This window comes from Balaenoptera acutorostrata, chromosome X, assembly GCF_949987535.1.
Source record: "Balaenoptera acutorostrata chromosome X, mBalAcu1.1, whole genome shotgun sequence".
In the NCBI taxonomy this organism is placed as follows: Eukaryota; Metazoa; Chordata; class Mammalia; order Artiodactyla; family Balaenopteridae; genus Balaenoptera; species Balaenoptera acutorostrata.
Window position 1 is genome coordinate 91136559 of NC_080085.1, and position 23935 is coordinate 91160493.

General features: G+C 37.6%; 1 pseudogene; it reads left to right on the forward strand.

Moving 5' to 3' along the window:
• Nucleotides 1–13547: 13547 nt before the first annotated feature.
• LOC103020435 (nucleophosmin-like) lies at nt 13548–14824 on the forward strand (annotated as a pseudogene).
• Nucleotides 14825–23935: the final 9111 nt, after the last annotated feature.

Here is a 23935-nt window from a genome sequence, read left to right on the forward strand (position 1 = left end):
TCAAAACCACAATGAGATACCACTTACACCCACTAGGATGACCCTAGTCCGTAAAACTGAAAATAACAAGTGTTGGTAAGGACATGAAGAAATTGTAATCCTTATAGATTTCAGGTGGGAATGTAAAATGTTACAGCCCCTGTAGAAAAAATGTTTGCCAGTTCTTCAAAAAGTTAAACAGAATTACTGTATGATCCAATAATTCCACTCCTAGAAATGAACCCCAAAGAATTTAAAATAGGTACTCAAACAAACTGCTGTACAGATATGTTCATAGCAACACTATTCACAATAGCCTAACGGTGGAAACAACCCAGATATCCATCAAATGATGAGTTGATAAACAAAATGTGTTATGCCCATACAATGGACTATTATACACTCCTAAAAAGGAATGAAGTACTGATACATTCTACAACGTGGATGAATCTTGAAAACATTATGCCAAGTGAAAGAAGCCAAACATAAAAGGTCACATATTGTATGATGCCATTTGTATGAAATGTCAAAATATGTAAATACATAAAGACAAAAAACAAATCAGTTGTTGCCAGGGCTGGGAACAGGGCAGAATGGAGAGTGACTGTTTAATGGGTACAGGGTGTCCTTTGGGAGTAATGAAAATGTTTGGGACTAGATAGAAGTAACAGTTGTGCAACTTTGTGAGTATACTAAATGTCACTGAATTGTACACTTAAGATAGTTAATTTTATTTTATGTGAATTTCACTTCAATACAAAATTATATGCATTTTAATTATTAGAAATATTTCCAAATTTTGCTCCTAAGAGTTTGTACCAATTTACAGTAGCATCAGCAATGCATAAGGCTGTCTATTCCCCTCACATCACCAGGACTGTGTTAAAAACCTTTTTGATCTGTAGTCTTTTCAGACTACCCCAGCTCTTGAAGACTGCCGCTTTCTCTAAACTGTTTTTGACCTTCACATTTTAGTCCATAATCATTCTCTAAATATGCTCATGTCAATGAGTTTTACCTACTTAGCCAGAACACCATTTCCAACAGGTCAGTTGTGTCCTCTTAAACCTATCTCAATGTTAGAAATAAAGTGCTTTGCGTTAGTGTTTTCTACATTTAGATCCATGGACTTAAAACTATGTTATAGATGTTATGCTAATTTTACAGATAAAGAAACTGAGGTTCAAAGTTTTTATGTAATACTTTTTAACGCTGGAGTGTGTCAAGGCTGGGATTCTAGCACCCAATCTACTTATCATTCCGTGTGTCCTTCTTATGAATTGATGAGACCAGTTTATCAGCTTCTACACATTCACATTTTAATGGCCATACTATATAATGCATATATGTAGGTTCACTTAATGACACCCCCTGATGAGGATGAGAATGGCAGTGAACTTCTGTCCTTCAGGCTGAGAAGTCTGGGACTGAGGACCATATGGATTTGAAAGGCTATCTTTATTACATTCTAAAAGCCAAGTTGTTTCTAGATCTGTGTCAACTTTCAAATGCTATTCCTTAGCTATTTTCTTTATTCTTGGGCAGTCACTTTTAAAAATTTATTGTTAATTTATCTGGCAGTACAGTTTGCTTTTATTATTTGTTTTCATCCATTTGTGTATTTGTATGTGTATGTATATTTGTAATTTGTGTATGTGTATTTATAATTCAGAGGAATTTTTGAGCAACATTTTCAAGTTCCAAAACAGATTCCTTGTAATTTGAATTGAAATTGAAATTAATTTATATAAAGGAATTTATGCATAATTTTCATTTTTTACAGTAGTTGTCCCACATAAGATCTTGGACTCCTATCTTCTAAATAATCCAAAGGTGTACTTATTGTCTATCCTCTCAGCATTCCATGGTAACAAGGCTGTGAGCTGCTAAAAACTTATATATAAATAAGTAACTCAAAGTTCCTTTTTATCCTGGAGAAGGTAGAGGTTTCTACCCCACTACATCATCCTCTTAAAGAACATTTCTCCAAAAGTACCTATCTCACAGGACTATGGGAGGAAGAAGAAATAAGATACTGAATAGCAGTGATTTTATAAGATTTCATATTTGAAAAAAATGAATCCATTAAACAGGAACAATATATGATGTAGGAATGCCAGCAAGTAAACTTTCACGGTATTCCAGGAAAAATATAACTGGGTATCTTGAACCTGAACCATGGCAATAACAGGCAGTAGGTTTGGGAAAAAGTAGGCAGAGGCGAAAGATAATTAGAAGGTTGAATTCTCAAGGAACTGGTCATTGATGAGATTGAGGGAAGTGAGGGAATAAAAGGAAAGGATAATACCCACATTTCTGATTTGGCATTTAAAAGTATGTTGGCATTATTTTTTTAGATGGGAAACATGGTGGTAGCTTAAATGTGTGTAGTGGTAGAAGAGTTGGATAGAAAAACTAGTTCTAGAAGCATATTAAAAAGTTAGATCCCAATCAAAATCCCAGCAAGTTATTTGGTGGACATCACAAAATATTCTAAGGTTTATATGGAGGGGTAAAAGACCCAGAATAGCCACCACAATATTGAAGAACAATGAAATTGGAGGACTGGCACTACAACCCAAATGCAAGACTTACTATAAATCTACAGTAATCGTGATAGTGTGGTATTTGCAAAAGAATAGAAGAATAGATCAATGGAACAGAACAGAGAGCTCAGAAATAGACCCACATAAATAGAGTCAACTGACCTTTGAGAAAGGAGCAAAGGCAATACAATAGAGCAAAGATGGTCTTTTCAAAATATGGTGCTGGGACAACTGGACATCTACATGCAAAAGAATGACTGTAGACACAGACCTTACACCCTTCGTAAAAATTAACTCAAAATGGATCACAGACCTAAATGTAAAATGCAAAATTATCAAACTACTAGAAGGTTACATAGGAGAAAACCTAGGTGACCTTGGCCATGGCAATGACTTTTTAGATACGACATCAAAACCATGATACATGGAAGAAATACTTGACTAGATGGAGTTAATTAAAATGAAAAACTTCTGCTCTGCAGAAGACAGTTCAAGGGAATGAGAAGACAAGCCACAGACTGGGAGAGAACATTTGCAGAAGACACATCTGAGAAGGGACCATTATCCAAAATATACAAAGAACCCTTAAAATTCAACAATAAGAAAACAAAAACCTGATTAAAAAATGGGCCAAAGACTATAACAGACACCTCACCAAAGAAGAGATACAGATGGGAAGTAAGCATATACAAAGATGCTCCACATCATATGTCATCATGGAAATGCAAATTAAAACAACAATGAGATATACTACACATTTATTAGAATGACCAAAATCCAGAACACTGACAACACCAAATGCTGGCAAGGAAGTGGAGCAACAGGAACTCTCATTCATTGCTAGTGGGGCTGAAAAGTGGTTTAACCATTTTGGAAGACTGTTTGGCAATTTCTTACGAAAGTAAACATCCTCTTACCATATGATCCAGCAATCATGCTCCTTAATATGTACCCAAAGGAGTTGAAAACTTATGTCCACACAAAAACCTGCACACAGATGTTTGTAGAAGTTTTTTCATAATTGCCAAAACCTGGAAGCAACCAAGATGATTTTACTAGATGAATGGATAAATAAACTGTGGTACATCCAGACAGTGGAATATTTTTCAGCGCTGAAAAGGAATGAGCTATCAAGCCATGAAGACATGGAGGAAACTTAAATGCATATTACTAAGTGAAAGAAAGCCAACCTGAAAAGGCTACATACTATATGATTCCAACTATATACATGACATTTTGGAAAAGACAAAACTATGGAGACAGTAAAAAAATCAGTGGTTGCCAAGGGTTGCGGGTGGGTACGAATAGGTGGAGCACAGAGGATTTCTAGGGCAATGAAAATACTCTGTATGATACTATAATGATAGATGTCATACACTTTTCTGAACCCATAAAATGCACAACACCAAGAGTGAACGCTAAGGTAAACTATGGGCTTTGGGTAATTTTGACGTGTTGATTTAGGTTCATGAATTGTAACAGATATACCATTCTGTTGAGTAATGTTGATAAAGATGGGGGCTATGCAAGGGGTATATGGGAAATCTCTGTACCTTCCTCTCAATTTTGTTGTGAACTAAAATTTTTCTTTTTTTTTTTTTAAGATGGAAGTCAGCATTTTTTTTAAGATTTAATTATTTTAAATTATTTATTTATTTATTTATTTATGGCTGTGTTGGGTCTTCGTTTCTGTGCGAGGGCTTTCTCTAGTTGTGGCAAGCGGGGGCCACTCTTCATCGCGGTGCGTGGGCCTCTCACTATCGCGGCCTCTCTTGTTGTGGAGCACAGGCTCCAGACGCGCAGGCTCAGTAATTGTGGCTCACGGGCCCAGTTGCTCCGCGGCATGTGGGATCGTCCCAGACCAGGGCTCGAACCCGTGTCCCCTGCATTGGCAGGCAGATTCTCAACCACTGCGCCACCAGGGAAGCCCTAAAATTTTTCTTTTAAAAAATGCTTTATAATATTACTTTTAAAAAATTATACACAAATGGAATCATATCCCCCCAAATGTTACATTCTCCAGGACTTGTGGATTGATTGATTGTATGGGATGAGAGAGAAGGTATTGTTTGTATGTTGGCACCAATCACCATAGGGTTCATGAGAAAAGGAGGAGGAATCAGGTAAGGAAAGTTATAAGGGCAAGGGGAAGATGGCAAGATCATATTTGGATAGACTGAGTTTGAGATGTCTATGGGATATCCAGGTGGGGCTGTTTGATACACTGTAAACAGAGAAGTGAAAATATAACAGGATCTTAAGAAACACCATTTGGGAGGCAACAGAACTTAATGTCTAGGACCACATGCCATGTAGTCCAACAACCTGGATATAAATACCAGATCTGACTCTTCATTTAGCTGGGTGAACTTAAACATGTTATATAACCTCCATGGACCTCATATCTACATATTTTGACTAGAACGACCTCCCTACAAAAGTGCATATAACCCTGCTTATAACATGTGTGCACACGTGCACACACACACACACACACACACTCAGAGGGAACTTGGATGCAATTTTGGGTAGTCTACAGACTTCTCCAGTGAGAGTACCCAGTCTAGGTTAATCAATCTGGTCAGAAGGTAAGAGTTCCTTGGAAACTGACCTGTCTGATTGAGAGGCCACTGGGAAGATGGTCCGGTAGGAAGCAACACTTCAGTAAGCCTAGGCTCCTCCCAGGGCTCTAGAAATGGTAATTTGGAGGTGAAAGGTGCAGCAGACTGCATAATCCATGTGGGAGAGAGTAGACAGGGTCCAGGGCAGCTTCCACCTGGGCACTGTGAATAAAGGCAGAGAACAGGCAGGCCTAGCGAGGATAGAGGCGGTAGTACAGAGCTTTCCTGGTAATCAGAGAATGGTAAACTCTGGTCTTTGTGGCCCCTTGAATAGGAGGATGGTTGAAAGGCCCAATGAACTAGGGTTGGGTGTGGGTGAAGGGCACAGTATACTCATGCTCCAGATCAGAAGCATCTATTTTAAAACGCTGAAAACTTTCATTATGTATGTAGCCAAACAAACACACTTTGTACTTGGTACAAATTAGTGCAATAAAGGTAATGTTGTATTTCTACTGAAACAAATAATTTTCTTTAGGAAACGTATTTTTTTCCTACCTTGAATGTTTTCTTTCGTCAAATAAAAAAACCTTTATTAACTTTTCTGATTATCAGAATAAGAGAAGTTTATGGGAAAAGGGGAAAGAAAGAAAAAATATTAAAAAGAAAAATCCCTCCTTAAAGTCTATTCATCCCATCTTGACACGCTGCTCTGTATTAATTTCATGCATTTTCAAAACACAGGAAAAATGAATATCAGTGAATGTTGAGGAAAGAAGTGGACTTAGGAGACCTATGCCTGGGGAGCAAAGGAAAGAAAAAAAATATGTCAGAGAACTTGTGCCAATGTCCAGTAGCCATAAGGGAAACTGTAGTCCCTTTCTGTTAAACAGAGAAAGGGAAATGAATGCCACAAGGAGAAGAGAACACTTTTGACCTCTCAGATTGGCAAAGACAAAAATGTGTGATGTGATGATGGGGGGAGAGTGAAATAAGAGGGCAGGGATAGAGTGAAGGGAAATTGGTGACTGGCATTCACTGGTGACATAGCCCTCCCATAATGAACAACTGAATTGTGTTGAAGTATTTCTAGTCCCATAAAGTCTTTCAGGTACTAGTGCCCTGTTGTCCTGGAGACAAGAAAAGGAATGGAAAGAGCAAATAAGTGTTGTGAAACCCTATAGATAATGTCAAAAATATTAATTATAATAATACACAGAAAGGGTACAGAGAAACAAATCAAACTATTCACTGTTGTTTGAACATTGTATCCAAAGAATGAACATAATTAACTTCTGTTTATGAGTTCTAAGGCTTGCAGGTTTTTCATATTTTAGCATTTCTGAAATTGGAATGTATTTTACGTGGAATGTTTACCCTTATATTGTTTATCCTGAAAAGAGTATTGAAATTAAGTGATGCAACTTACAATTGAGGATGTTTTTGGTTCAAGGAAATACAAAATATTTTTAAATGAGTAAAATAAACATAAAAATGACTAACGTTTTTTGTAAGTGTGGTTGGGGATAAGCTGGTGAAATAAAATTTTTGTTTTCAAAAATTCAAATTGAGGAAATATGGACAAAATCAGCTACTTGTGATAAGAGATGAAAAATAGATTAGGAAAGAGGATCAAAGTTTTCTTTGATTATTATTTTTTTTAAAGAGTATTTTTTTTTAATACTTTATTTATTTATTTTATTTATTTATTTATGACTGTGTTGGGTCTCTTAGTTTTCGTGTGAGGGCTTTCTCTAGTTGCGGCAAGTGGGGGCCACTCTTCATCGCAGTGCGGGGGCCGCTCTTCATCGCGGTGCGCGGGCCTTTCACTATCGCGGCCCCCCCCGTTGCGGGGCACAGGCTCCAGACGCGCAGGCTCAGTAGTTGTGGCTCACGGGCCCAGTTGCTCCGCGGCATGTGGGATCTTCCCAGACCAGGGCTCGAACCCGTGTCCCCTGCATTAGCAGGCAGATTCTCAACCACTGTGCCACCAGGGAAGCCCTCTTTGATTATTTTTTATTTTTGATATAGCTGGATGTTTTGTAAATATTGTTATTTCCATTGGGATACATCAATTTGAGGAGTTTGTCACATTTTGTCTATTTATGCATTTATGTATTCATTTACATAAGTATTCATTAAGTTCTCTCAATAATATTTTGTAGTTTACTGTGTAGAGGTCTTGCACATCTTTGTTAGATTTACTCCCAAGTATTTAATATTCTCTTACACAATTGTAAATGGTAAATTTTTGTTTCTTTTTTAATTGTTTGTTAATGATACATAGAAATACAATTCAGTGTTGAATATTGACATTGCACCCAGCTACTTGCTAAATTTACTTATTAATGTATATATTATGTCTGTAGATTCTTTTGGATTTTGTATATAACAATCATGTTGCCTGCAAATAATGACAGCTTTATTTCTTCCTTTTCAATTCTTAAACATTTTTTCTTACCTTACTGTATAGGCTATGACTTACAACACATTTTTTTAGTAGAAGTGATGAAAGGAATCTTTGTCTCCACCATGCTATCAAGGGGTAAACCCTCCATTTTGTACCATTAAAGTATCAGGGTTGTTGAAGGTTTATTAATTATTATTTAAGGTTCTATTTATCACATTAAGGAAGTTACCTACTGTTTTTAGTTGAATAGGAGTTTTTTTATTATAAATGAGTGGGTTGTTTATTCACATTCTGGTTGTCTTTGAAGTACAAAAGTTTCATTTTGATGATGTCCTGTTTGCCTATTTTTTCATTTGATCCTTGTGCTTTAGAGATCATATCTAAAGAACCATTGCCTAGTCCAAGGTCACAAAGATGTACACTTTTGTTTTCTTCTAGGAGTTTTATTGTTTCAGCTTTTACATTTAGGTCTTCGGTCTATTTTGAGCTAAATTTTATATATGGTGTGAGGTAAGTATCCAACTTCATTCTGGATATCTGTTCTCCAAGCACTGTTTGTTAAAAAGACCGTTCCCATACTATATTCATAGATTGGAAGACTAAACATTGTAAAGATGTCAGTTCTCTCCAAATTGATCTATAAATTAAATGCAAATCCAATCGAAATGCCAGAAGAACTTTTTAAATAAAAAATAGACAAGTTGATTCTAAAATTTAAATGGAAAGGTAAAGGAACTAGAATAGCCAAAACAATTATGAAAAAAAGTTGGAGAAATCACACTATGCGATTTTAAGACTTAATGCAAAGCTACAGTAATCAAGACAGTGTGGTATTGGTAAGAGAAAGATAATAGATCACTGAAACAGAATAAAGAGTCCAGAAATAGTCCCACACAAAGATGATCAATTGATTTTTGACAAAGGTGCAAATGAAGAAAGAATAGTCCTTTCAGCAAATGGTGTTAGAACAACTGGACATCCATCCGTCAAAAATAAATAAATAAATAAATAAACCTCAAAAAAAAAACAAAACAAAACACTGTTCCCCCCACCCCCCATTGAATAGTCTTGACACTCTGGCACTCTTATCTAAAATCAATTGACCATCAATATATGGGTTTATGTTTGGATCTTCAATTCTGTCCCATAGATCTTTATGTCTATCCTTATGCTAGTATCACACTGTTTTGATTATGTAGCTTTGTAGAGAGTTTTGAAATCATAAAGTGGACTTCTCCTGCTTTGGTCTTTTTCAAGACTGTTTTCGTTATTTGGGATCCCATTAATTTCCATATGAATTTTAGGATCGTTTATCAATTTATACAAAATGGTAGCAGGATTTTGATAAAAATTGTATTGAAATTTCTTTCAAAAATATTTTGTAGTTTTCAGAGTACAAGTTTGCACTTTTTTCAAATTTATTCCAACATATTTTATTCTTTTTGATGCTATTTTAAATGGATTTTTTCTTAATTTTATTTTCAGTGTGCTCATTGATGCGAAATAGAAATAGAATTGATTTTTGTTTCAAGTAAAATCTTATTCTAGTCTCATTTAAAACTGACGTTCACTGTTTACTTCAGTTTTCTCTAAGAAATAAACACAAATTTAGTAAAGCAACTAAGAGAGCTAATGGCTGAAAATGAATCCTAATAAGAATTCAATCAACAGGTTGAATACTGAGAGAAGCAACATAGTAACAACGGATTTTCAGATCATGTCATCCCTGTAGTTTTTGGGTTTTATTTTGGTAAAACATATATAAAATAAAACTTTTCATTTAAACCATTTTAAGTGTACAAATCAGTGGCATTAATTACATTTACAATGTTGTGCAACCATCACTCCTATCTATTTCTAAAACTATTTCATCAATTAAAGCAGAAACTCTGTACCCATTAAGCAATAACTCCCCATTTCCCTCCTTCCCCCCATCCCTGGTAATCCCCAATCTACTGTCCAGCTCAACTAACTTGTCTATTTTAGAATATTTTATATTCGTGGAATCATACAATATTGTCCTTTTGTGTCTGGCTTATTGCATTTAGCATGATGTTTTGAAAATTCATCCATGTTGTTAGCATGCTTCAGAGCTTCATTTTATGGATGAATAATATTCAATAGTATGCATATACTACATTTTGTTTACACATTCATCTCTTGGTGGGAACTTGAATTGTTTCCACCTTTTACCTGTTGTGAATAATGCTGCAACGAACATTCATGCACAAGTATATGTTTGTGTCCTTGTTTTCAGTTTTCTTAGGGATATACCTAAGAATGGAATTACTGAGTCATATGGTAATTCTATGTTTAACTTTTTGAGGAACTGCCAAAGGTTTTCCATAGCAGCTTCACTATTTTACATTCCCACCAGCAATGCTCAAGTGTTCCAATTCTCCACATCCTTGCCAAGACCTGTTATTTTCCTTTTTTTTATTATTATAGATATCCTAGTGAGTGTGAAGTGGTACTCATTTTACTTTTACTTTGTATTTTGCTGTGTTAAATGATGTTGAATACCTTTTCATGTGCTTATTGGTCACTCGTTATTATATCTTCTTTGGAGATTCAAGTCCTTTTACCATTCTTAATTTGCTTGTCTTCTTGTTGAGTTGTAGGAGTTCTTTTTACATTGAATTGTGGCCAGAGAAGATACTTTGTATTACCCTAATCTTTTCAAATGTATTGAGACTTGTTTTGTGGCCTAAATGAAGTCCTATCCTTGAGTATGTTCCATGTGCACTTAAGAAGAATGTTTATTCTGCTGTTGTTGTGTGTCATGTTCTATATGTTTGCTAGGTCTAGTTAGTTTATAGAGTTATAGAGTTGTTTAAGACCTCTAACCTTATTGGTCTTTTGTCTAGTTGTGATATCCATTACTGAAACTGGGGTGTTGCAGTCTCCAAGTATTAGTCTAGAACTGCCTATTTCTCCCTTCAATTCTGTCATGTTTGCTTCATATATTCTGGGCTTCTGTTGTTTCATACATATATGCCTATAATTTTTACATCTTATTGATGAATTTAACTTTTTATCAATATATAATGTCCTTTGTCTCTCGTAACTTTTTTTTATCTTAAAGTCTATTTTGTTTAATAATCCTATAGATATACAGCTATCTTTTGGTTATTATTTGCATGAAATATGTTTTACTATCTTTTCAATCTATATATGTCTTTGAATCTAAAGTGAGTCTCTTGTAGACAGCATATAGTTAGATCATGGTTTTTATCCATGCTGCCAATCTCTGCTCTTTGATTAGAGAGTTTAATCCATTTACCTTTCAAGTAATTACTGATAAGGAAGGGCTTCTACCATTTCTTTCTGTATGTGTTATACCTTTTTTGGCCCTCTTTCCTGTGTGTGGGTCCCATATGCCTGTTTCTTTGTACTGAGAAGGACTCCCTTCTTTTTTTTTTAACATCTTTATTTGAGTATAATTGCTTTACAATGGTGTGTTAGTTTCTGCTGTATCACAAAGTGAATCAGCTATACGTATACATATATCCCCATATTCCCTCCCTCTTGTGGCTAATCGGGATCCTTTGAGTTTTCTTGACTGGGCTGTCAAGAACAATTTTAGTAAAGAATCCTGCTGAGCCCACTTCTAGCAAGAATCCTGCTAAGCCAGTTTAGCAAGAATCCTCCCATACTTGAAATTCAATTAAGTTCCTCTTCCCCTCACTCTTGATATCTAATCAAGTTACTTTTGTTAATTTTTAATCTAGTGACTCCCTCTCCCTACCTTTTGATTATAAATCCCCTGCTGTCATTGTTGTATTTATAGTTGAGTTCAGTCTCAAGAAAAACATCTTCCTTTGATATTTAACTCTGTCCAGTGCAATTTTTCTTTGACAGCATATATTGTAATTTTTGTTGAAATCCGTATAGTTTAATTTATTTTTCCATCTTTGGATACTGATTCACCTCCCCCTTTTTCCTACTCCTTGCTTTGGTTGTTGTTTACTCATTTGTCTTGTGACTTGGCCCATTTTCCCTACTATGTGAACCTTCTGGTGTCACTCCTCAGATGGTGCAAACTTGGGGATATGCACAGGTATCCTAGGATTACAATTGGTTTTTACCAACACTCTTTTTGACTGTCTCTTTCTTTAATCTCGGTATTAAACTGTCTGCTTCATTTGGTATTACACTTGGCCTGTTAGGCTCCACTAATTATAGACTGAATGCTCTGTTGTTTTCAACAAAGCCTTGGGGCATAATATGCTCAACAGTCTGATCAAATTAAATTCAGTCAGGAGTAGTTTTTGAGGCCAGTCTTTGACGTTTATTCTGACCCCCAGCAGATTCTTCTTTTTTATTTTTTTAATCAGTCATCCATTTTATACACATCACTGTATACATGTCAATCCCAATCGCCCAATTCAGCACACCACCATCCCCACCCCACCGCAGTTTTCCCCCCTTGGTGTCCATACGTTTGTTCTCTACATCTGTGTCTCAAATTCTGCCCTGCAACCCAGTTCATCTGTACCATTTTTCTAGGTTCCACATACATGCGTTAATATATGATATTTGTTTTTCTCTTTCTGACTTACTTCACTCTGTATGACAGTCTCTAGATCCATCCACGTCTCAACTAATGACTCAATTTTGTTCCTTTTTATGGCTGAGTAATATTCCATTGTATATATGGATTCTTCTTTACTAACTCTTTCCCTGATTCTCTCTGGTGTACCAGCTGGCCTATGATTTAACTTGTTGTTCTTAATTAAGGGAAGATATTGTTTTCTAGAGTACTTTTAAGCTTGATCTTCCCCAAACTATGTTTCACATTAAGCCAGTCCTTTTGGGGAGAACTTAGGAGCCCTCTGTTTTTAAGGACTGCTTCCTTCTCTGGGCAAAGACTCTGAGCTGCTACTCTAGGCAGGGCAGTAGGCTCTTCGGTTTTTTGGCTTGTTTCTCCTAGCTTGGAACCTCTGCTCTAAGAGCAAGCTGGAGTGAGAGCAATCAGGGCCACTATATTCTTGGTCTGCCACTGTTGGGTAGAGCCTTTGCCCTATGGGTAGTGACTGGTTAGAAGAAGGGAATCCATGACCTCTTGGCCATACTCACCAAGAACTTAGCCTTTCAACTCTGATTTGGAAGGAATGAGAAATGCTGGTGGCCTGCCCTCTCAGTGAAGATATAAGCCTTGATTGGGAGCTGAGGGGAAAGGGAATCCTGCCTTCCTGGCCATGCCTGTCCAGAGTAGAGTTTCCTTTAAGCTGAGCTAGGGACAGAAAGGAAGGAGGGAGCAGGTCCTGATTCAAATGCCAGAAATCCTTGCTATTTTTCCCAAGTTTTAGTAGATTTTTTGAAATAAATGTTTCTTCATTTGCTGTTTTCCCTTAGGACAATTTCTAGAGACATTAAATGTTTTTATAGTTTTTTTCCTGCTCTGTTCATTTAGCTCTCAAGTGGGTCTTCATAGGTCCTCCCGCTGTCATCACCAAAGTGGATATATTGCATTATTTTCACTTGCAATTCAATTCATTTAATAGATATGGGACTGTTCAGATTTTCTATTTCTTCTTTTTTCCCTTTTGGTAAGTTGTTTTTTAATAAATTCATGCACAATCTAAATTCTTAAATTTAATGGTATGAAATTGTTCATATTATCCTTTTATTCTCTATTTTAAAATCTGTAGAATATGTACTGTTGTTCTTTTACCCCTGACATTTACTTTGTGTCTTCTCTTTTTATCTTGATCAATTTTGTTAGAGGGTTTTGATTTTATTAGTATGTACCTAGACTAAAATTTTGTCTGTTTCTTTCTTTTGTGTGTTTCATTTCTCTTTCATTAGTTTCTATTCTTATTTCCTGCCTTAAGAATTGTGCCTTAAGATTTTTGTTGGTGTTTTCTCCAAAATGTATTGACAAGCAAACTTAGATCATCGATATTTTTCAGCCTTTCTCCTTTTCTAATATATGCATTTAAGGATATAGAATTTCTTACTAAGCACAGATAGCTGCATCCCACAGGTTTTCATATGCTGTGTTTTCATTATCACTCAATTAAAAATAATGCTAACTTTTTCCCTGGTCTGATTCCGTCCTGCGCGACTGTTCCTTCGAACGGTAGTCTTTTATCTCCGTCCACTTTCTCTCCCACCGAAGTGTGTGCCACCAACCCATGGAAGATTTGATGGACATGGACATGAGTCCCCTGAGGCCCCAGAACTATCTTTTCGGTTGTGAACTAAAGGCCGACAAAGATTATCACTTTAAGGTGGATAATGATGAAAATGAGCACCAGTTATCTTTAAGAACGGTCAGTTTAGGGGCTGGCGCAAAGGATGAATTGCACATTGTCGAAGCAGAGGCGATGAATTATGAAGGCAGTCCAATTAAAGTAACACTGGCAACTTTGAAAATGTCTGTGCAGCCAACGGTTTCCCTTGGGGGCTTTGAAATAACACCACCTGTGGTCTCACGGTTGAAGTGTGGTTCAGGGCCTGTGCATATTAGCGGACAGCACTTAGTAGCTGTGGAGGAAGATGCAGAGTCAGAAGATGAAGAGGAGGAGGATGTGAAACTCCTAAGTATATCTGGAAAGCGTTCTGCCCCTGGAAGTGGTAGCAAGGTTCCACAGAAAAAAGTGAAACTTGCTGCTGATGAAGATGATGATGATGATGATGACGACGACGATGATGACGATGATGATGATTACTCTGATGATGAGGAAGCTGAAGAAAAACTCCAGTAAAGAAATCCGTACGAGATACTCCAGCCAAAAATGCACAAAAATCAAACCAGAATGGAAAAGACTCAAAACCATCAACACCAAGATCAAAAGGTCAAGAATCCTTCAAAAAACAGGAAAAAACTCCTAAAACACTGAAAGGACCTAGCTCTGTAGAAGACATTAAAGCAAAAATGCAAGCAAGTATAGAAAAAGGTGGTTCCCTTCCCAAAGTGGAAGCCAAATTCATCAATTATGTGAAGAATTGTTTCCGGATGACTGACAAGGAGGCTCTTCAAGATCTCTGCAGTGGAGGAAGTCTCTTTAAGAAAATAGTTTAAACAGTTTGTTAAATTTTTCCGTCTTATTTCATCTGTGTAACAGTTGATATCTGGCTGTCCTTTTTATAATGCAGAGTGAGAACTTTCCCTACCATGTCTGATAAATGTTGTCCAGGTTCCATTGCCAAGAATGTGTTGTCCAAAATGCCTGTTTAGTTTTTCAAGTTGGAACTCCACCCTTTGCTTGGTTTTAAGTATGTATGGAATGTTATGATAGGACATAGTAGTAGTGGTGGTCAGACAAATGGAAATGGTGGGGAGACAAAAATATACATGTGAAATAAACTCAGTATTTTAATACAGTAAAAAAAGAAAAGAAAAGAAAAAAAATAATGCTAAATTTGATTTTCTGTTTTTACTCATGAGAAATGTACTGATTAATTTCCAAACACTTTGAGATTTTCTTGTTGTTATCTATTTGTTATTAATTCTTAGCTTTATTATTCATCTGTCATCAGAGAACATATTCTGAACTATTCCAATACTTTGAAATGCATTGATAGTTGGTTAATGGACCTAGTAGAAGGTCAATTTTAGCAAATGTCCCATTTGCCTTGAAAAGAATTTATATTCTGCAATTGTAGGTTGTATTGGTCTATGTGTGTAAATTAGGTCAAATTTGTTATTCTAGTTGCTTAAATCTTCAATACTTCTACTGATATTATTTTCTGATTCTTCTATCAATCTTTTACTGAGGTATATTTACATGTCCCACACTTACTTTAGATTTCTCTACTTCTCCTTTTATTTCTGATACTTTTTGTATTGTATATTTTGAAGCAATGTTACTAGAAGCATACAGATTTAGAATTTTAGTACCTTCATATTATATTGACTATGTTACCATTATAAAATATATCTCTATCCCTAGTAATATTTCTTTCCTTAAGGCCTACTTTGTTGGATACTTTTTTACATGTATTATTATTTTTAAAAAATTCCTGTGAATGGAATTTCTGGGGATGTGTACTTAGTTCTTTTTTTAAAATTAATTAATTACTCAATTAATTTTGGCTGTGTTGGGTCTTCGTTGCTGCATGCGGGCTTTCTCTAGTTGTGGTGAGCAGGGGCTACTCTTTGTTGTGGTGTGCAGGTTTCTCATTGTGGTGACTTCTCGTTGCAGAGCACGGGCTCTAGGTGCGTGGGCTTCAGTAATTGCAGCACACAGGCTCAGCAGTTGTGGCACGTGGGCCCTAGAGCACGCGGGCTTCAGTAGTTGCAGTGCGTGGGCTTAGTAGTTGTGGCTCATGGGCTCTAGAGCACCGGCTCAGTAGTTGTGGCACACTGGCTTAGTTGCTCCACGGCATGTGGGATCTTCCCAGACCAGGAATCGAACCCATGTCCCCTGCGTTGGCAGGTGGATTCTTAACCACTGCACCACCATACTATTAGTTACCTAGAAACTTACATTATTCCTTCTCACTATAATTATGAATTTTTCTACTTGTCCTGTTATTCTGATTTTTATTTTTTGCTTTATGCCTTTAGGTGCATATAAATAAAGGATTAGGATACCATCTGGTGGATTGATCTTTTCTCTTTATTAAATGTCCCTCTTTATCTATATAAATATCCATTGCCTTGAATTCTACCTTGTTTGATATTTAAAAAGCGGTACCAGCATTCTTACAGATACAATTTGCATAATATACCTTTCAACATTTTCTTGGTTTCACCCTTTCTCTGTTCTTATATTCAATGTGAATCTTATATAACCATCTCATAGTTTTATTTTACTGGAATACTGAGAGGCCGAGTGGAGATTTAGACCAATTAGAGGTGACAAGTTCCAACACCTGGACTCTTAGAGCCTGAGCTGTATTGCTTCCCTGAATATTGCAAGTCCTCTCTCTTCTTTGTCTCCGTGCTCTCCTTGGCTGATCCCATTCACTTCTGCAGTTGTCACTACAATTCCACATGTCCAGCCCAACTACTCTTTGGCCCTACAGACTTTTATCCAATTCTCTAGTGGAACTTTCCTCCTGAATGTCCCAAACTTACCTCAGTCTCAACAGGTCCAAAATTTGTTCCACCATTAATCAAGATTAACACTGTTTCTCTGTCCCAGGCTTCCAGCTCAGTGATGTTCAAGCTGCAATGCTGGCTCTGGTCACAAAGGTGACCCTTTACTTTTTAAGTTTCTTCAATAGACATCCAAGTTTTGCTAAAAGAGAAAAATAAATCTGTCATTATTTTTAAAAACAAGTTAGGAGATATTATCTACCCCACAGTACCTATTCAGTTTTGAAAATGTGTATGAATCAAAGAGATTGACAAAGTCTACTTGGCACGTTCTTTCCCACAAAATATGCATTCATACAACAAATGCCTATCTTCACCCACTGCTGACAGGTGACTTAATTTTCTCCTGGAAAGTTTTTCTCTGTGTCCTTGCTTCTACTTCTTCACAGTTTCTGCTCTCCCCTAATTTCATCTTCCTCACAAGTTGAACTTAACATGATTACCTCTCCAGTCAGAGACTCCATTTTTTTCCTTTTTGCTTCCCAGCATCGATTGCCTGATTATCTCCACTATGCCCAGTTTTATTCAATGTGAGAGAAAATACAATTCCTTTTAGAAGAAACAGTGGGATTAGGATTTGCTGCTACTAAAATATGTTTCAAAACAACAAAATTTTAAAATTATATTTAAGAAAATAGGTGGCTGTCTCCAGGTGTTCCTTAACTCCTTGGACTTAACATGATTACCTCTCAAGTCCTCAATATTAGGGACTCCATTTTTTTCCTTTTGCTTTTTTTTCCTTTTTGGTTCCCAACATCGATGGTCTGATTATCTCTACTATGCCTAATTTTATTCAATGTGAGGGGAAACCCGTCTCCCTTTAGAGGAAACAATAGGATTGGAATTTGCCACTACTAAGATATCTAAAAAACAGCCATTTTAAAATTATATTTAAGAAAATAGGTGGCTGTTCCAATCATTGCTTTAATGGATTAGGTATTTGTTTTATTGAGAGGCTGAGAGCACTGATTCTGGACCCAATAGTTTGGGCTATATCCTGGTTTTAAAACTTACTAGCTATACAACTACAGGTAATTTGCTTAATCTCTATGTGCCTCAGTTTCCTCCTACGTAAAATGGGTACATTGATAGTATAGCCCTCACAGATTTCTTCTGAGGAATGGATTGATTAGTACCTGTAAATAGCTGAGAACACTGTCACTAATATGGTGCATGCTAAAAGTATGTTATGAATATTGTTATTATTACCATTTTTCTGCATAGTCCAAATTAACATGATGACATATATATATTCAGAATTGCTTTAATGACAATAAGATTATAACTGTACAAAAAGTAAAAATCTAAAAACCAGACATTGAAGTAAATAACAGCAGAAAAATTACATTTTATCACACATCCATTCCCACATGTCTTCAATGGTGAATTCCTTTATGTCTTTTTCTATTTGTGTGGGCACATTCCCATATATGTTTATGCACTTTACTTTCTTGATTATTAGATTACAGCATCAGCAACATACACCATTGATTCAGTAACACCTTTTTAAAGAAAAAATAAAACTATCACATAAAATCTACACATGTATTTTATGATATATTTCAATGTGAGAAATGTTAAAAGATTCTAAAAAATTGATCCTAACATAGAATAAGACAATTTAGGTCATGTGATATATGCATTGCTAGAATCTCTGACATTTTGATGTATTTCCTTGCAGTCTTTTTCTAGACCTATTTGTTGTGTCCCCCTGAAATTCATATGTTGAAACCTAATCCCCACTGTGATGGTAATTGGAGTTTGGGCCTTTAAAAAGTGATTAAGTCCTGAGGATGGAGCCCTCATGAATGGGATTAGTGCCACTATAAAAGATACCCCAGCAACCTCCCTTGCTTTTTCCACAGTATGAGGGCACAGAAAGGAGATTGCAGTCTACGAATCAGGAAGCGGGCCCTTTCCAAAAACCAAATCTGCCAGTGCCTTGATCTTGGACTTCCTACCCCCAGAACAAGGAAAAATAAACTTCTGTTATTTAAGCCATCCAATCTATGGTATTTTTGTTATCGCAGCCCAAATGAACTAAGGCAGTACTTAATATAACTGTTTCCACTGTACCACCAGTGGTTCTCCAGTGTTAGTACACATCAGAATCTCTCAAGGAAGCATGTTAACAATACATGTTCTGGGGCCCAGTTGGAAGTATGATTGATTCATGTAATCCAGAGAAGGGTGCCAAAGTCTACATTATTAGCAATAGAGAGCGTTACCAAGTCCAAGCTCCTACTGCTCGCCACAGACCAGGCCAATAAATTAAGAGACAAGGTGTTGGGGCAAGGAATACCGACTTTATTTGTAAGCCAGCAGACCGAGAAGATGGCAGACTAGTGTCCCAAAGAACCGTCTTACCAGAGTTAGAATTCAGGCTTCCTTTATACAAAAAGAGGAGAGGGTGTGGCTGATTGTTACAAACTTCTTGGTGCCCACCAGACCCCGGAGGGGACGTGATAATCCTTTGTTCTTGCAGCTATCCAGGTAGGTCTGGTCACGATGTTCCTGTAAACCTCCAACAAGACAAGTGTTATTCTCTGTTCTACAACTTTTATCTCTATATGGATGAAAAGTGTTAGACCTTTAAAGGATAAGCCTGGGAGGCAGAGCCTTGAGAAAGGGCTATTATGTATATTTCAGGCTACAGGCAACATTCCTTTACAAAGGTACAGAGCCAGCATAACTAAGCACAGGCAACAGAGCACAAAAGTTAGAGCTAAAGGAGTAGATCCAATATGGAGTCAGGTTTGTTCTTCTCTGTTACAACAGGAGATTCTAAATCAGGCAGTCTGTGTGACACACTATGAAAATCTCGCTAAATTTTATTCGTGTTTTAATTTAGCGTGCCATCTGGCCTCTACTAGGCTCCCTAGGAAATGCATGTCTTTGCCTCTAGAGAAATGAAATGACTTACCTGCTATTCTTTAGTCAAGAGTAGAACTAGGTAAAGGACTTGAGGATCCCCACAGAGTCAAAATGGCCCTATTAAACATTTATTCAACATTTACAATATTTCAAACATTGTAATAGACACTAGGAGTATAAGGTTGATAAAGAAACTGTACATGCTATGAGAATGGCACAGTTCTGCAGAGGAGTAATTGCTAACACTTTTAGGAATTTTTTTTTATCTTACAAAATATTTTAAACTCTTTCATGTAGGGATAATATCAGATTTGGCTAATGTTACTCAGTTTTGATCAAAGAAAGTGAATATCTCTGTAATTTATATACTTCATGTGTGTCTGTTGCCCTAGTGAGTGGGTCTGCCGAGAATTTTTTATATGAGAGACTGTAGAGTGTCCTGAGAGAGAAGTCACCTCTGGAAATAACATGGCAGGCAGAAAGTCAATGTTGTCACCATCTGGAGATTATTCTTGTAAATTTTTACTAGCAGAAAAAATATATAGTCTTTATTATAATTAAGGTAGTAAGTGGCTGACTCCAACTGTTCAAGTCATCATTTTGTTTTATTCATGTCTTAACCCAGCACTCTCCACCCAAATGGAATCATGTCTGAGTCCCTAGAGAGCAGAGGACCTATAAGTAAAATAAGAAATTCCTGTTTTTACTAAGACCTTGGCTAAGACATTATTTGCTGAGGCACTTTTGTGTAGTACCCACCTTCATAAGTGTAACAATGATCTCACAGAAATCAGGAAGGCTTTGTCACCTTGAGGACTCCAAAACCTCTGTCAGCAGAAGGAATAAGATGAAGGAGAAATGACAGTAGAGTCTAGAAGACATGGCAGTATCCAGAGGAGGGTGGCACCTACTTCTCAGTTGCCTGAAATTGTCCCTGGGCATAGGTTAGATATCCCTCAGTTCTCCCTAAGTATCATTGCAGTCCAGGGTTCTGAAAGGGCAGGGGAGTCAGGTAGGGTCCAAGCCAACAAAGTTCACACATAGGGTACCTCATCTGATCCGCTCAGCAGCCCTGGGAGGTAAAGAGTATTCTCTTTTCATGAATGACAAGGGTGACCCTTTAAAAGAATGTCAGGGTGATAAATACTAGGGTTATATTGCTAAAAAAGAAATTCTAAAAAAAAAGCCTTGAAATGCATTTTTTGTTCTTTTAACAAGTTTTTATTAAATGACACTTGTTTAAAAAGCTGATTGACACATGACTTTTGTTACTTTTATTACATTTAAGGGTGTAAGTAATAAATACAAATTTGGGGAAAATACAGTTATCAAAGAGAAAGAAATTAAATCATTCAAAATTATGCCATCTAAAGATAAACACCCACATTTTAGTATATATATTTTAAGACTCATTGTTAATATATGTAATACATAAATATATATGCTCTAAAATGAAGCAACGATAAATTTACACACTGCTTTCTAACTTTTTTTTCACTTTTGAAACACACAATGAACATCTTTCTATTCAAATGGGTGAAACACCTCTGCTGACAAAGAAACACTTGTGGATTTGGTCTGAATTCAATATTCAAACAGATGCTGACAGTACTGAAAGTTTTGAAGCAACTGAATGAGTAAAATTACACCAAGAAAAGGCAAATAAACAGAAAACAAGGTTGAAAAGTATTAACCTCAGAGAAAACCTCAGTTTTCAAGGCATAAGGAAAAATTCCTCATGGTGGCAATGATGAGGGTGGTCCTACTAAGGCCAGATAAACTATACCTTAACTTCATTGCCCTGAGTTTAACTCTCTCATCTTTTCCGTGAACCTTTCGGTATCATCTGCATCTCCGTCTATGTCTATCACGTTAATGTTATTGACAAGCCTAAAATCCTGGGAAAGCAGAGCCCAACCCCTTCTAATATTGCCTTCAGGCTTCTAGCTTTCATTCCCTCCCACAGGGCGAGCTTCCTCTCCATTCTCCACAGGGGCAGGAACTCCTCCTTCTTTTTCCTTTTCCTTCTTTTCCTGGGGAACATTTTCCATGTTGAGATTTTTTTCCCCCTGCTTATTCTACTTTGGACTCCATTACTCGTAGGAGACAAGAGGCAAGCGAAAGGACTGAATGCTTGACGGGAAGATCAGCACCGAGGACAGAGGCCCTACTATGCACCTTTCAAGATTCAGATTTCAATGGTTTCTGAAATTCTATTTTTCCCACCTAAGAGGACTCGTGCGCCCTCCAGGGGGCCTCCACACGGAGCTCCGTCTTCCCGCACGCTTCCCTCTCCTTCCTCCTTTAAAACTCACCATTTTTTCCTGTACGTAGATGCTTCCCCAGGCGTATGCGGGCACAAAAAGGGAGGATCCGGAGGGGAGCTTCAGGCTGGGCTCTGTTCCCGCCCCCCACCACTGTCCCTCGCATCGACTCCGCCTTTCCTTGCTGTCTCCTCCGCCGCCGCCGCATTCTCGCCTGACCCGACGAACCTCAGACTTGCGGATGGTTGGGGTCGGGGAAGCGGGGGCTGCAGCAAGAACTCAGTGCGGACCTGCAGCCGCTCGGCCCTTCCCGGACCCGCCCGGCGTCTCCCAAAACTATATATCCCAACTTTGTCCCTCCTTTATCCATAGCCATCCTCAGCCTTTGGTACTCCTCCTCTTTTAAATACCCACAATGGTGGACGAGGGGTGACTATTTAGAGTAAAACTTTCACTCTCTGTGTCTCTTTGTTTCCTCCTCCGGTGATTGGTTTCCCCACTCCTACTACCAAAATGTTTGGCACCAAAATGGGTGTGGGACACTGGGAGCAGGGGCTGAGTGGAAAGCTTTCCAGCATATACCTGTGTCCATATTCATAAATTGCTTGCCCCCAGGACCACTCAAAATGGACTTTGGGTAAGGAAGGTGTGACCAGAAAACAGACTCTGACCCACTTGAGGATTCTGCCCTCAGTCCCCAGCCATCCTGGTGCCAGGGTTACCCCAAGCTTCTTCAGTCGGAACACAAACTTACAGCGTTCCTGGACCGTTGCTTTTCCCCGCATTCCTTGACCAGAAGTTTTTCCTCCTCTGCAACAGGAATCATTACTCAGAGGATACAAAAGACAGGAAGAAAGGGATTTGGGCCCAGGTAGACTCTCATCAAGTGACACTAAGGGAGTTCAGGTTCCCGATCCTGCCAAGCAAGGCAGCGGGAACCCTCAACCCCTCCTCCTCTTGTCACCCTGGATCTGGAATGTCTCTTTTTCCACCTTGGCATTTCAGGAGGTCAGATGTAGTATAAGAGAGAGGCAGCATTTTCTCTTGGAGTTATTGTCCACTTAATCTTCTTGTGGGATTAGCCCTTTCCCCTGTTCTAACTGCTCTCCAACCTGCTCCTCCCCAGAACCTCCTCTCCTGGTAGTCATTATTATTTTCCCCCTGAAGCTCTTACCTGCACCTAAATGGCCAGAAAGCTAGGTATCAGGAAAGGAGGCTGGGAGTGGAAAGTGGAACATTATCTTTCTTCTATGTACTTTTATGTTCCAATTTTTTAATTTAAAATGCTTTGTTTTTACATTTCAGAAATACGATACTTACATGTTGGGGGGAGGAAGAGTATGGGTGTTCATCCTAAGACTTCTCTTTTCGTTTGAGTGCTTTGTTATTTGGCTAACTTAACATATATCAAATAGAAAATATTTTCCATCCGGATTCCCTGCTGGCGCAGTGGTTAAGAATCCGCCTGCCAAGGCAGGGGACACGGGTTCAAGCCCTGGTCCGGGAAGATCCCACATGCTGCAGAGCAACTAAGCCCATGCGCCACAACTACTGAGCCTGCACTCTAGAGCCCACGAGCCACAACTACTGAAGCCCACGTGCCACAACTACTGAGCCCGTGCACCTAGAGCCGGTGCTCCACAACAAGAGAAGCCACCGCAATGAGAAGTCTGCACACCACAACGAAGAGTAGCCCCCACTCACCACAACTAGAGAAAGCCCACGCACAGCAACGAAGACCCAACGCAGCCAAAAATAAATAAATAAAATAAATTTTAAAAAAAGGAGCCCTCTTTAAAAGTCATGAGGGACACAAAATAATTTTTAAAAAAAGAAAGAAAATACTTTCCATCAGCTACAAAGGAAAGAGCAATTTTTTAAAACATACTAATTGTTCACAATCTTTAAGACATACTCTTTGGGGAGAAAAGTAATTTACAATAAAATACAAGATTTTCTACTAAATAGGAAATCCTTCATAACTTGGTCATGTTTATATTTATCATTTACAGAATGCTTCTAGTGATACTTCCCAAATAGCTTTAAAAAAACAGGCTAATTATTTTGAAATTTTTAAACCTAAATTTTTCTAAAACTAATCAACATTTTACATGTTCAGAAATTAATCCCTGTAGAGCCTTAGTAAGTGTCTTATTTTTGTCATTTTAGAAAAATAATCTATCTCTTCCACTTTGAGGAGTTTTTAATCTTCATAAATACTAATTAGTTCAGTTATGTTCTGTAGAGGG